The sequence below is a fragment of the Apis cerana genome, linkage group LG5 (assembly GCF_029169275.1).
Source record: "Apis cerana isolate GH-2021 linkage group LG5, AcerK_1.0, whole genome shotgun sequence".
Lineage (NCBI taxonomy): Eukaryota > Metazoa > Arthropoda > Insecta > Hymenoptera > Apidae > Apis > Apis cerana.
The window spans coordinates 4,490,169-4,504,590 of NC_083856.1; the positions used below are offsets into that span (position 1 = coordinate 4,490,169).

The 14,422-nt window shown below is 32.9% G+C and overlaps 1 protein-coding gene and 1 long non-coding RNA gene across 12 annotated transcripts in view; one reads left to right on the top strand and one right to left on the bottom strand.

The window, feature by feature from the left end:
* The window catches only part of LOC107996518 (nephrin), a 419,478-nt gene that overhangs the window by 195,245 nt on the left and 209,811 nt on the right, over positions 1–14,422 (bottom strand). The gene's annotated exons all lie outside the window — the stretch shown is intronic.
* Positions 4,619–7,891, top strand: LOC133666064 (uncharacterized). Its single transcript, XR_009829619.1, has 2 exons — positions 4,619–6,323; positions 6,843–7,891. It is a non-coding gene; the product is annotated as an uncharacterized LOC133666064 (long non-coding RNA).

Here is a 14,422-nt window from a genome sequence, read left to right on the forward strand (position 1 = left end):
TTATAAAATGAAATCAACTTGGAAACAAATTTTTCCAATATATCAAATTGTCAGTTTAAATATAACATTAGTTATATTTCCGTGATCCACTTTCCTTTGTGAAATGAATTTTATCGACAGCGTGAAACGATTCTCAATTCTTGCAATATTGTATTTCAACAAGAAACGTGACGCGTAAATCTTGAGGAAGCGACCAAGGAAATTTATCTTGTATATCCCTCGATGTAGAAGTATCGATCGTGTGCGAACATTAGACGTTGGATTCTTCTTGGATTTATCGAATTTCACCTCGATATCCATCGTGATTACCATTTAAGACATTTGCCCAACTTTGTTTCGTCTCGGTATTCAATGAGAAATTTCACGACGTACGATTCATAAAAGGGGATTATATTTCTACAAACTCTGAAACCATATAGAGCTTCAAAACTAAGCTCTCGAAATTTAATTTATGGAGGATTCGATAAAGTTTGAAGCTGGTTAAGTATTATTTTTATAATTATATTTGATATTATTTGATTAGTGTCATATGAAAATTTCAATTTCAGATTAAATGTAATTAAAAACTAAGAGATGGAAAATAAGGAAATAAGTATAATAAAATATATTATTAATTAAATTAAATTTTGAACGTAATAATAATTATAATAATTATAGACAATGTAAGTAGAATCATTATTTTGTATCCGATATTTTTACTCCCTTGCACTTTTTTAAAATTTATCAAAAAAGACTTCACACAATTTTGCATCAAATTTTAATCTAGGTTTTATCATATTTTTGAGGGGGAAGGCTAATATTCGTTGGGGCGATATTAAAAATTACTTTTTCTAATTAGAGAGAAATTTATTTGCGATAATATTAAAATGCAAAGTAATTTATTCACAAGATAGGGGGAGAAAAAAAAAGATACAATAGCAATAATATTCTTCATTTTACGGTAGACAAACGAGGAAACTTTAGGTTAGAGAAGCTTAAACTTGGCTAACTTTATTGCCACAAACTTTGAGAATGGAAGCGTTGTGGCAGCAATTGCGTCTTACTTAGTATTGCATGCTGATTGCCAGAAGAATGAATTCTTCCTGCAATAAATTTTGTACGCGTACTAATATGAATTTAGTAAGGAACAAGTTTCGAAAAGAGACATTCGCCAATTCGTTTTCCAAATTGTTATAATTACATAAAATGTAATTCTACTCTCTTTACTTAACATTTAATTCAAGACAATTTTTCGTTCAAAAAATTATTTAAAACAAGATATATTAAAATTTTTTTATACAATATTCTAATATAATAAAAATAAAAAAGATACATTTATTCGATGGAAAATTTTGGGAGATATTTTTAATGAAACGATATAATAATTATTAGTAAACAAATTTTATTTGAAAAAATGTTAATATCTAAAAATGATTTTGAATAATGAAACAAATTTCCCGAAACTCAAATAATAATTCAAATAATTACCATCGTTTCGTGTCATCGAGCACTTCCGGTAGTGCTGAAATAGCATAGTCATTAAAATGGAAGCCACTCGAACTTTGTCTGAATTACGTTCTAAGTACCGGGATATTCGTCTTAATTTCAAAGTTTTTGCTATATCTAACGTCGATATACCATTAAAAAGTTAGATAAGATGTTCAGATTAAGATCGGAGAAAAACAGATGAAGAAAGGAGAGAAAGAGTGAAAAGAGGGAGGGGAAGAGAGAAAAGAAAAGCGAAACGTTTCACCGCACTGCGACACGCGAATCTTATGAATTTTGGAAATCGATTCGTAATTCTTTTCAAAGTTGAATAAACGATGATATATTTCGAATATGATAAAGAAAATTACATTGTAGCGAAAAATTCATATTTAAATAATGGAAATTCTTTGGGATGAAACAATTAAAATTTTGAATTTTTCTACCGAGTTTCTATTGAATTACAAAGAGATTCCTTGTTTGCAAAAATTTGCATTTAACTTTACAAGTTTACATTTCCTTTTTAACCAAGTTCATTTTTTTTTACTTTTTCCTTTAACATTACATTTCACCTTTCTTCACCATTTTTTTTAACACTTTCCAATTTTAAGTTTGTTACTCATTTAAACAATTTTTTACCCTCCAAGTTTTCCTTTTTTTTAACATTTTTTTCAATCCTTCTTCCTTTCTTCTTCTCAAACAATACTCCTCTTAATATTTATTTTAAATTTCTCTGTATAACTAACTTATAATTTTGAAAAGAATTTCCATATTCAAATTATAAATATTTAAATTCCAAGACAAAAGAAAAAAGAAAGAATTATTTAAATTAACGAAGAAAATTTGACAAGGTAAAAATTCAGAAAAATTTGAAACATTTTAGACATATATATTTACAACATTAATATTGACAAACTTTTTTCCAGAAATGGGAGAGGAAGTAAGAAAAAGAAAAACATAAACAAAACTCCTATTACTACGATTGTTCAGACTAATTACACGCATTTCGTCGCCGGTGGACCACAATCGAGCAGAAAAAAGCCGGAGTTATTTCAAAGACTAAGTTCTCCCTCTTCAACGACCAGCCTCCAGTTACAAAAGGGTTGAAAGAACAATAGTCCGGCATCTTTCAAGTAAAAATACGACGTATTTAAATGCCAAGGAAAACGGAACAACGCGTTAATGTAATGAAACAGGAAGAATATACAGAGCAATCGTTTCGAGACTCTCGGTGCAGCTTTAATTTTCACACTACAATGAGCTGCCTTGTATCGTATCTCCTTCACTTCTTGATGCTTAATTAATTCAAGAAAATAAAACAACAACCCTTCGGCCAATTTCACTAGAAGCAGAAATAAAATTTTTCTCGTAGAAATTGCTATTTAATTGCACTCGAATAACGAACTGTCGTCTCGTATATACTTTCTTTTTTTCTTGGAATATTTTTAATTGAAGATCAAATTATTTTTGTTTTTAAAATATTAAATATACATTAACGATTATATTGATTTAAGAAACATTAGAATTTTTTCTATTCATAATTCAAAGAGGAAGAATTAAATTTTTATCACAAACGTTCTATTTATTTATCGTAACTTTAATTCGTGACTACAATCCTTATTGTCCTCCACTAGTTCGTATCTCATTAATGAATCTACATATTATTCTTTATTTTTTAATAATCATTGTAAAATCTAGATGCATATCTTATATCAACATCCATTTTTTAATTCAAAATTTATTCGTTCATTTTAAATTTAATTTGAAAGGAGATTCAATTCAAAACCTCATCTCATAAATTCAACGAGGAAACTATTTTCAAAATTCGAAATAAGAATTTTATTAAAAAAGTTTCGATATTCCATTCCAGTTCGATTACCTCCAAATTCAAAAGAGGAAGAAACAATAAAATAAAACACCATTAACAAAAATGCTCGACACCCGATATAACAATTACCAACTCGAATCAGAGGAGACGTCTTTTATCAAATTTCTCGCCAATGATGAAGAGCATCGTCCTCTTTAAGATACGCGATGCATTCGTTTATAATTTGCCGTTTCGCGTGCAAATGGCCATTGATAAAGAATCGCGCGGCTTTGTACTCTTGCAGTCCGCTCGAACACGCCGCTGATCGCCCCGCCGGATAATTTTAATGGATTGCAGACCGTGAGTGAAATTGCACGGGCGGATCGTTGCATCGTCGGCTATAATTATCATCGGCCCGACTATCAGCCCTTCTGTCATTTACAGTAAATTTACATTTCCCATTGATAGAGGCGAATTTGACGGGTGGAACGTGAACGTACTGCGACCGACAGCGACATCCGCTTCGACGTTATCGTCAAGCTTCCGGAAGGGTTGAATACGTCAGGTGAATACGGCGAGTATTTGTATTTTAAACCTCTGATTCCCGTGTATTTTTTTTAGGAATTTTTCATGATAATTCTCGTTGTTCTTTTTGTTCTTAATTAACGCGTTATCTTTCTTCTTTGCATTCTTTTATCATATAATTTTATTAGGATTGTTAAGATTATTTTTTCGAACGATTAGATTGGAGGAAGAGAATGATCATGACGATTGATCTTTTAAAAAATTTGTTGCAGATTTGAATTATTTTGGAAGTTTCGCAGAGAATGTTTTCTTTCGATTTCAATAGATAATTAACTTCTTGAATTTCTATTAATTTTTTATCAACTTTTCTTTCAGTTGAGAAGAATTCGTGGTTTTGTTTCGGATACGTTTAATTATATTTTTATATGTTGCTCTTTTATATGAGATTTTTTTTTACTAAACTAATTTTACCTAATCTTTTTTTGGACATTCAATTTAATTTTCATCGTCATTTATTAAATTTTTTTAAATTTTTCGCTACAGAGAAAAATGTTAAATTTAAATTGATATTCTAGACATTTTTCCTTTATACATAAATTTCGTTAATTTACCTTTTTACAATGAGAATTCTGGACTCATTTCAAGCTGATTAATTTTTTGATATTTTCTGTTAAATTAATTTAATAAATCATAATGATTAAAATTATAAGCATTGTTCAGGATAATTAGTAATAATTACAGTAGCATGGTTACAATTTTATCTGTGATTATATCAGAATATGTTTTATCTCTATCTTCCCCCTTTATCTACTGTCTTTTTTCTTTTAGTAGTACATTTTAGCTCTTCAAAGAGAAATTTATTAAAGTACAGGAGAACGGAATGAAAATTAATGATATTTTTTTTCACACAGAGATTTTTGGCTCCACCTATTAATTTTTTAAATTTAATATTTCTGTTTCACAAGTATACCACTAGGATAGGATTTTAATGGAAATTAAATTGTAATAAATATAAACTATCCTTTAATATTACTTTCTAGTTTTATCATGAAAGTCTCTTATCAGAATGTCGTGTAATAAATTGCGACATTTTTCAATGTCTGTGCACTATAGAGATAACGATAAATTATTTCTTTATTATTCAAACAAAGTAAATTTTCTTTCTAAATTTTGTAATCGCACAATTAACACATTTATAAATTTATTTCGAAATTATGCATGTAATTTTTTAAAATGAATAATTCAAATACATTGGTTCTAAAATATATAAAAAAAATTTCTCTATTTTATTTTCTATCGTATTTTTATTATTCCAGCATTTTAATTTGAAATAATGAATTTAATAATCAATTTTATTCACTTGGAGTATTTTTAAATTTATTTTAATGATTTATTTGATTTTCACAGGATTACGGTGGAAAAAAGAAAGCTGAGAAAAAAATTTGCTGAGCTTAAATAGGACTTAGAAAAGAGAAACGACAGTAGATAAAGATAAAAATTAGATAAAAGATAAAAGTGGAGAAAATACTGAAAGAGAAGAATCTCGGAGACAACAGAATCCATCCATATTCGCGCGAGCCACGTGTCTTGATAAAGAAAAAATCCTTGAAGCACAGAAAGAATAGAAATCTAGATAGACGAACTTTTAGGAAGAATAAAGAGAAAAGTTTTCTATGTTTAGTTTCGTTATTGATCAATTCCTATATTTGCTCAATCTACGAAACTTCCAATGACAACTCTCATTCAAACAAAAATACAATAATCTAACAAATATATAATTTTTAGCCTTCAAATCTTCGAGTTTTTCGATTTTATTTTCCAATTTTCGAATTTCGAATCGAATTTAGAATCCTAACTATCATAATCTTACTTTGACTTCTTTCAAAATACTTAATTCTCCAAATTAGAATAGAGAACAAGATATCTTTCATCGTCCATGCATCAAAGCACAAAGAAGAATCTTTCATCGTAATAATCATATATATATATATAAAATAAAGGAAATAAAAAAAGAATAATGAAAGATTGATTTTGAACAAGCATCTCTAACGATTTATTCTGTGCACGTGACACGTGTCGATGTTTGCGTCTATGGAAGATCAAAAGTCGCGGCAACGAAACCCCATGAGTATCACATAACTCGCTGCATTTCTATATGGGGTGAGAAGCGGTGGTTGTTACACGTTACAACCGGGACAGGATGAAATATGAGAATTAGATCCAAGCTGGGCCAATTTATTCCGCGACCAACCCTCGACATCGAGAATCGAGGTGTAGTATCCTGGTAATCCGTATCGAGCTGCTGTATGTCTGTTCGAGGTTTATCTGCTTTCAGAAATAGAGAAGAATCGTAAATTGATCGACTCAAGATGTTGGAACAATGAATTTTCATTATATATGGATCAATATATAGTTAAAATATTCGCAAAATAAAGTCTAAAAAGATAAATGAAAATTCAATTCAACCAAAGAATATTTTAAATTAATTTACAATTAAATTCAAAATTGTTAAACAAAGATCAATCAAGTAAGTATTCTTTCATGTACTTACAACATAAACATAAAACTCTATTGAAATTTGAAAAACTTTGAATCGCTGTAATTCCGAAAATAATGACTTCCGGTCAATGAACGAGGGATCGTTGGAAGCGTGGAACATTCCTCTTTAAAACGCTTCTTCATTTATCCCGATACGACTTCCGGTTCCCGAGATATCGTCGTGTAAAGGAAAGGGTAATTTTCGATCGTTTACTATCTCCCTCCTTGTCGCTTACTCGGACCTCTCGCTCGCGCCTCGCCTCACTGACCTACCCCAAACTCCAGACAAGCGGCAGACGCGATTCCTGGAAGAGCGTAGTACGCATTTCCAGGAAAATATGTAGGTCGCGAGCTCATTCATAAACTCTGCACCGTCTTCGAATCTTTATATCTCGGCAACCGTTCGAGATATCGGGATAAAACAAAAAGGGATTTCAATGGCTTCCTCTATTTTCTATTTTGATGATAAAATTTTTACTCCACTCTTACATTTCTTTTTTTTTTTCAGGTGGAAATTCGAAGCTTTACTCGTGATTTCGTGATGAATGTAACGATCTATCGTTTTAATTTAAAATGTACAGACGTATAATTCAACAAATGTTTTAAATATTGTACTATATTTTTTTGTGTATAGATTGTTCTAACTATTCAATCAAATCTCGATTTCAACTGATTATGATCAGAGAGAAGATATTGCGAAAAATTAGGAACGTGGATATCGGATCGAGAAAATTGAAATTACGTTTCAATCGAGGAGGAAGAAGGGATATATAAATAAGTAGAGAAACGGATGAAGCGGGTTGAAAAATCGTCCCTCTTAGAGAGGGTGGCGCGATTACCCAAGGGACCCAACCGTTCGAAATTCCGTAAAAAATGAAGGATCGTTTCGTAAGAAGCACACGGGACCTGCGTTATTGTTGGTTTTTGCAACTGGAATGAGATTCATTAGGCGTGATGGATGTCGAGTCGACGTGACCCGTTCGATCGTCTTCGAGTGTGTCCGTGTCAGAGAAAAATGTCCCCAGTAACGGTTCGATTCATTTTATCGACGTAGATACCGGATTTTTAACGAATGGAAATTGCTATAGCCTTTGAATGGATTTATCTATTTCTCGTTGATCCTAAAAGATTGATATATTTTTCTAATAAGTGTTATCGCTTCGATATCTATGAAAATTTGTTCACTGGTAATTTAATTTTTGTCTCGAATTACTTTTATTTCTCTCACATGAGAGAATAATGTCTTTAAAGAAGAAATTATCAGGTAAAATATCGTTAAATTTATTTAATCGTGAAATCAAAGTAGAGGAATAAATTGATATGATTTTCGATTCGTAGCTTCTTTAGTTTTCGTATTAATTACTTTTCCATGCAAGAATTTCAATCAATATATCACGTAGCAAAGGCAGAAATATGGAATTGGAGACTGTTATTAAATGAAATTATATGATGTTATAATTTATTATGTAGTTTCTCATTGTGAGAAGTGCTGATTGTATTCAAATTGACTACACAACCTTTGTATCATTACAATAAAATGGAATTTCGAAACTCTTTTCAACCATCATATTATTATTAACGAAGTCACATTTAATCAAAAATAAAATGACAGGGGTACAAGTTTGTCTCGTTTTATTTTCAAAAACAAAAGGAAAAAAGTAAAAATTAACAAATCGTAAAAAGGAATAAATAAGTAGAAAAATTAGGTAAAAATAATTGGACAATTTGAAAAATATTTCGAACGAAGTGAAAATTTTTAATTCATATTTTTCGATAAAAATTTCCTATTAATATCCATTATATCCGTTATATTATTAAATATTTTTTCATCTTCTTTTTCAATTCAATTATAACCGATTCTGTAATAAATAATTAATCGAATACATATTGAATAAACGGATGTTCTAAATTATTTATTTTCATATAAATATATGTATAATATATGTATAGAATGTTTCGTTTAAATTAAACTCCATGAATATTGGTACTCAATTTCCATCTATTATACGAACCTTCAACATGTTATTTGGAATTGGAACATAAATACATTATCTAAATCTGTTCACATGGAAAAAAGAATATAACGATGAACGACATAGAATGTGTTATTTAATCAAATTTCTATTCAACCTATAAACGTAACACAGATAGAGACTCTTTATCAAACAACTTCCAATTTCAAACCAATATTACGTTGTAATTCTTCACGAACATCAAAAAATATTACATTCCAACAAAACTCGAAATCTAATAAGCCAGTAGAAGTATCGTTCATCCCGCAACAAACATCCTTTCCAACTCCACTTCACGACATAAACACCGTCATACCTTTCCACCATGGAGCTAAGCGTTGAATTCGTCTAGCCACGTCGATAATAATAATCGAAAGCGCGAATTACGATGTTCCAGTTCATGGGCCAGGTCATCGGGGCTCAATGCAGCCAGGATTATTTTGTTGATTCAACGAAACGTTTCGGTCCTGTGCAAACTGCCCGACCATGTTTGACCGTCGTCATTTCCGTGGGTTCGCGCGTCAGCGTTATTTGATCGACGCGATCCATTCCCAATTTTTCCTTTCTCTCTCTCTCCACCATCACCACCGCTTCAGCCTAAAAACAGAACGCGAAGGGGGAGAAACAAAAAAACGATACGGTTAAGGGCATCGTTCGCGTGTTTAAACAACGATGGGGAAATATGCAAATATTATTAAACACGGTGGTGGATCAATGTTGCCTTTGTTTCTATTAAAAATCGCATTACATCGTTGCTTCCCCGCTCGGTTGAGTTTCGTTGTTCCACGTTCGGATTCCTGTCCTGTTTGTTGGATATTTTTGCATTTTTTTCTTTCTTTCTTTCTTTTCCTCTCTCGTTTTATATCTCCTCCGTTTAATTCCATTCGTTTGTTCTTCTTTCTCCTCTCTCTCTACCTTTCTTTTTCTCTCCTCGCTGCGTATCGTTGTCATATCGTTGATTACAGGTAAATACATACGCGCACGCCATAAGTCACTCGTTTAACCAAACTCGTTTCGCAATTCACGAGTTTTCTCCTCCACCCAACCGCTCTTTTTTCGCTCTTCTTTTCCGCTCTCGCTATCCGCCCGGAAGTATGAAGCCCGAATTAAGCGTATCCAGTTTTATAAATAATTCAGATGTCGCGTATAGTCGGAGAATTTTTACATCGGGAGAATTTCAATGCTGGTGATAAGGATGATGGATCAATCCACGCGATTTTTATATGATTAAGTTGGAATGGAGGCAAATTTTTGGGATGAAGTTTATTGGTTTCATTGGTAATGTGAATTTTATATATATATTAGAAGAATCGAAAATTTATGAATCCCATAATTTTGAAATATTACTTTGAAAAATCGTCGATATTTTAAATAATAATAGGGGAAGAATAATGTTCTGTCGTAACGATGTGCTATATGTGAAATTCCTAAAAAAAAAGGAAAAAAAAGAAAAAAAAGAAAATTGATTACATTCGTTCCAGATCGTTACAGAGTAAAAAAAAAAAAAAACATTTTAAATCCACAAGAAATTTATTACCTCGCATCTAAATAACAAATTTTATTAGATAGAAAGTCGTAAATTTTCTACAACGTTGAGAGATGCTAATAATAACTAACTGCAAACTTATATTCCTCGTTGCAATAAACCAAATCCATAAATAAAAAAAAATGTCACACGCACAACAACATGTTAAAACGAAAAAAAAAACCATTTCGACAAATTTTTTTCATATTTCACTCGAATACTAAAACTCGATATCTCCAAATCACTCATTCAAATCCCCATTTCCCATTCAACCCGACTACCATTTCAACCTTGCTCAAAACGATCATCAAAAATGCGACGCAGCATCGTCGAAGAGAAAAGAGGGGAAAAAAATCGAAGAGAGAGAGAGAGAGAGAGAGAGAAAAAAAAGAACCATCGAATCCGAACGAATTTCACAGCTTCCATCCATGTCATTAACACCACATGCATGGTCGATTTGCCGGAAAACGAGCCGTCCATATAAGTACCCGTTGCAGCGCATAATTTTTTCCTCCCCGGTCAACCCTCACCAACCCCGTGAAATATGTCTCTTTCCCGTACCGTGGAAATAAATTCGACGATCGTGTCAACGAGGGAGGGAGAGGAGGGCAGCTTTTATACCGGTTAGCCGCCATTAACGGTGCGAATAACCAGGTTTTGTTTGCCTGGAATATTTAAAATGCCTGATGCAGCTGGCCGGTTAACGAGTTGTGCATCATCTTGCGGTGGATGCGCTTTTTACACGGCGTTCGAGAATTTTCGTTTCGTTAATGAAACGTTCATCGGCCGATCTTTTCCGATTCCAATGGAGATTCTGTGGATGCATGTAAAAAATGCATTCCCTTTTATTCTTCTTTTCTTCGATCGTTTATTACCTCTATTAGTCAGATTCGTTATTATGTCAAATCATGCGTTGAAATTATAAATTCTTATAACTTTATAAGTCTCAATTTGTGGATAAGGTATATAGGCACGAGATTGTTTTATTTATTGTTCGAGGAAAAATCGATGGAGGATGTTCTCGAAAAATCTGAATGATTTGTAAGATATATATTTTGTTATATTTCGACCCTGTATTGAAATATTAAAAAATTTTTAAGCATTTGTTCAAATTATATTCTCTCAGAATTTGATTAATTATTAAACAAAAAGAAAAGGGATATCAAAGTCTATGATAAATAAAGATGTATTTTTCTTCAATTTCTTTTGCAACCGATTTCTACAGTTTTTTTAAAAATCTGTTTTTAGTTATTTTCGATTTTTCTTTTGTAATCTCTGTTTATTTCTCCTTTTTTCTTCTTATCGAGTTTTTATTCCATTTGACCGCTTTTTCAATCGATCTTTCTTCCGTCCTCTTTTTCACTGTTTTGACTCCCCTTATGTATCTTTTCATTTTCTTCGATTTCCCCCTTCTTTTATTTCTTTAAATTTCTCTCCTTTTTATCAAACTGTATTCCTTTGAAAATCTAATTTCCTCCTATCTCTTTTTTTCTCTTCCAAATATAATATATAATACTCGAACGAGCAATAAAAAAATTAATCAGATATTTAAGATCTAACACAAAATAAGAAAACGTTATCGTATTCGAAGCGCAATATCAATTTCATCGTCTCGATCGATTCTCGGCGAATTCGTAGACGAGTCACGATTGGATCCTTTCGATTTTAATCGGGAAACGAATTATTCGGTGAAAATCGGCGCAGAGGAAACGTTGGCAGCTCGTAAAATTGGCTTGGATTCGAGGAGAGGGCCCCCCTGATTCCAGCTCGGGTCATTACAACGAAAACTCTGCGCGGGAAGTTAATGGAAGATAACGGTCCATTAAGGCATCTCGATGCTTTTGTAAATTGATTTGCAAATAAAAAACTTTTCCTCGAAAGCGCCCCTTCCGTTATCCACTTTTTAACAATGATGGATACGAATAAACTTTCGCTTTATTTGTTTCCGTTACGCATTCTCTTTCTAATGCAAAATGAACGGAAGAAGAAAGGAAATATCGTGGTTAATCGTTGTGAAATGGTTTAAATAGAAAGATTTATATTTTAATTATTCGTTCTTTCTCGAAGATCAACCTCATCCAGTGCTCAAAAATTTTTGCTTACAAATACTTTGTGTATAATGATTCTATTTAAAAAAGTGAAGTTGACTTTTAATAAATTTACATCCTCCTATTCAACATATTTATTTGAAACATTTTTTAATATCGAAATAAATAAGTACAACGATCGAACTAATTCACACTGAGACAAGAAATACTACGAAAATTGATTAAAAATCGATTTAAAAGGATCTCCAAATAAATTCTCTTTTATTTTCCCTCCACTTCACGAACCCTCTATATTCACTGTACACCGTTATTCGTCATTAAAACGTTGCAAATTATTATTCCCACTTCGTGAATATTCGGTTTCCCATCCATCAGCCATGAGAAACCATCGACTTTTGAAAACCGCGGAACGTAAATTGAACGCACAGTGGGGCCAGGATGGAAAATTACATGAACGATTAAACACGTTTCCCCCGGTAATTAAGGAGCAATCGAGCAGAGCTTGCCGATTTAACCCGACAACTCGATTTGATCGGTAATGAACCCGTCAGATTCCACGAGTTTAATCGAATCACCTCACCCTCCCCCCCTCAGATGACGAGGATTCGGCAAAAATGGCGATCGGGGTCGGTGGCCGATGCGCGTCAAGACATCCGTCCGACAGAATTGGCCGGGACAGATTGACGTGGAAAATAGGGAGGAGAATAAATTTCGGGGGAAAGGGTGAAAATACAACGTATTTACGTAGCCGTGGCGGTGGATGATCGATCCTCACCGACGGAAAACGCCACGGGTGTGAATCGCTACGTCGTTGGCTACGGTTGCCTCATAATTGAGAAATGCACTCGAATGGATGTACGGGGAGAGGGGAAACGGGGATGGGCGAAAAACGAGGATGGATCGGGGGATGGGACGCATGGTCGGAAGTCGGGGATCGATATCTGGTTCCGAATAGATCCGATGGAGAAATTGTTAGAAAGGAAAATTGGAGAATCGTTTGAGGGTGTATTTTTGTTGATCAATATTTAATTGTATTGGAGTGGAAGAGAAGGATATGCAGAAATTATGCGGAAAAGGGAGGATTTTAAGGGGAGTTTCGAAGGGAATATTCGATTACTCTTAATTATTGGGAGAGTTGGAAAAATCGAGAATAGATTCGAATGGAGATTTATTGTTAGATTATTTTTCAATTTGAATTTATATCCAAACGTAACACGAGATATCAATCGTGATAAAATCGATAAAAGGAACATGGAACGTACGTGTAGAGTTTTAAATCAACGCGTGGGAAGAGTTAATTTTAAAGGTAGCAGTCGAATTAAAAGAATCGATTTCGAAAAGCAAAATATCGAATTTTCTTCTATTTTGTTGTGGAAAAATACAACAAATATCATGTAAAAAGATAAAACAGATTTATTTTCATCATAATTATCCCAAAGTTAACATTACATTACCATTGACTCTAAAGAAACAATTCGAAACAATTTTAATTTTTCGTGAAAAAAATACGAAGAAATAAGAATTCCTTGCAAAGCATGCGATGAAATAAGAGGTTGAAGAAAAAAATAATAAAAGAGAGAGAGAGAGAGACGTGAATGTAACGAAATAAAAATAGCAGAAAAAAATTAGAATCAAGAATAAGAAAGAAACTGCGGGGGGTATCGGTAAAGGCGGCGAAGAAAGAACCGGATAAACGAATATAGGAAACTGAAAACGCAACGAGAAGTATCGAGTAAACAATAGAATGGAGGAAAAAGGAAAACAACAAAGCGGAGAGTCTAGATTGCGGGAGGGGGAGGAGGAGGAGTAAAGCCGCCAATAATGGAATGGGATACAAAGAGAAAAGCGAAAAGCCTCGATAACAAGAAAAATCCTATCATAAACGAAAAATAACGGGGGGAAGAGGCTCTGCACCCAGGAGGAAAAAGGGGGAATAAAACGCGGAGGAGGGGGACGCGAGCAGGTAAAGGTATTAATAACGGAATGGAAAAGAAGCAATCGAATAAACAAAGACAGGACAGAAATAAAAGGGAGGTATGAGATGGGAGGAGAAAGGAAAAGTGGAGGAGCGAAAGAGAAAATAAAGAGGGAAGATCGCTCGATTGATTTTTCCTTCAGGAGCAATATCGAGAGAGCACGCCTTCCTTTCTATTATCACGAACGAGGTCTATATAGCATAGACCTTGCATCTTATGGGATTTCGTATCGTATAAAATGGAGCACCTGTTTTAAAAGAAATTAGAGGCTCTATTGGAACTTCTATGGTTCAGGAATTTTCACGTGGAAATACTGAAAATTAAATAAATAACAATATTTTTCTTTTTTTATAGTGTTGCGAGCATGAAAGAAATCAACCAGATCGACTCCTTCGAGGAAATTTTTCAGCTCGAAAATTATTGGGTGCAGTAAAGATTTCAGCTTGGTAAATTTTTAAGAATGTATTTGTACTTCTTTTATGAAACATTTTGTTTACTTCATCTTCCCGATAACGTTTTGTATTACG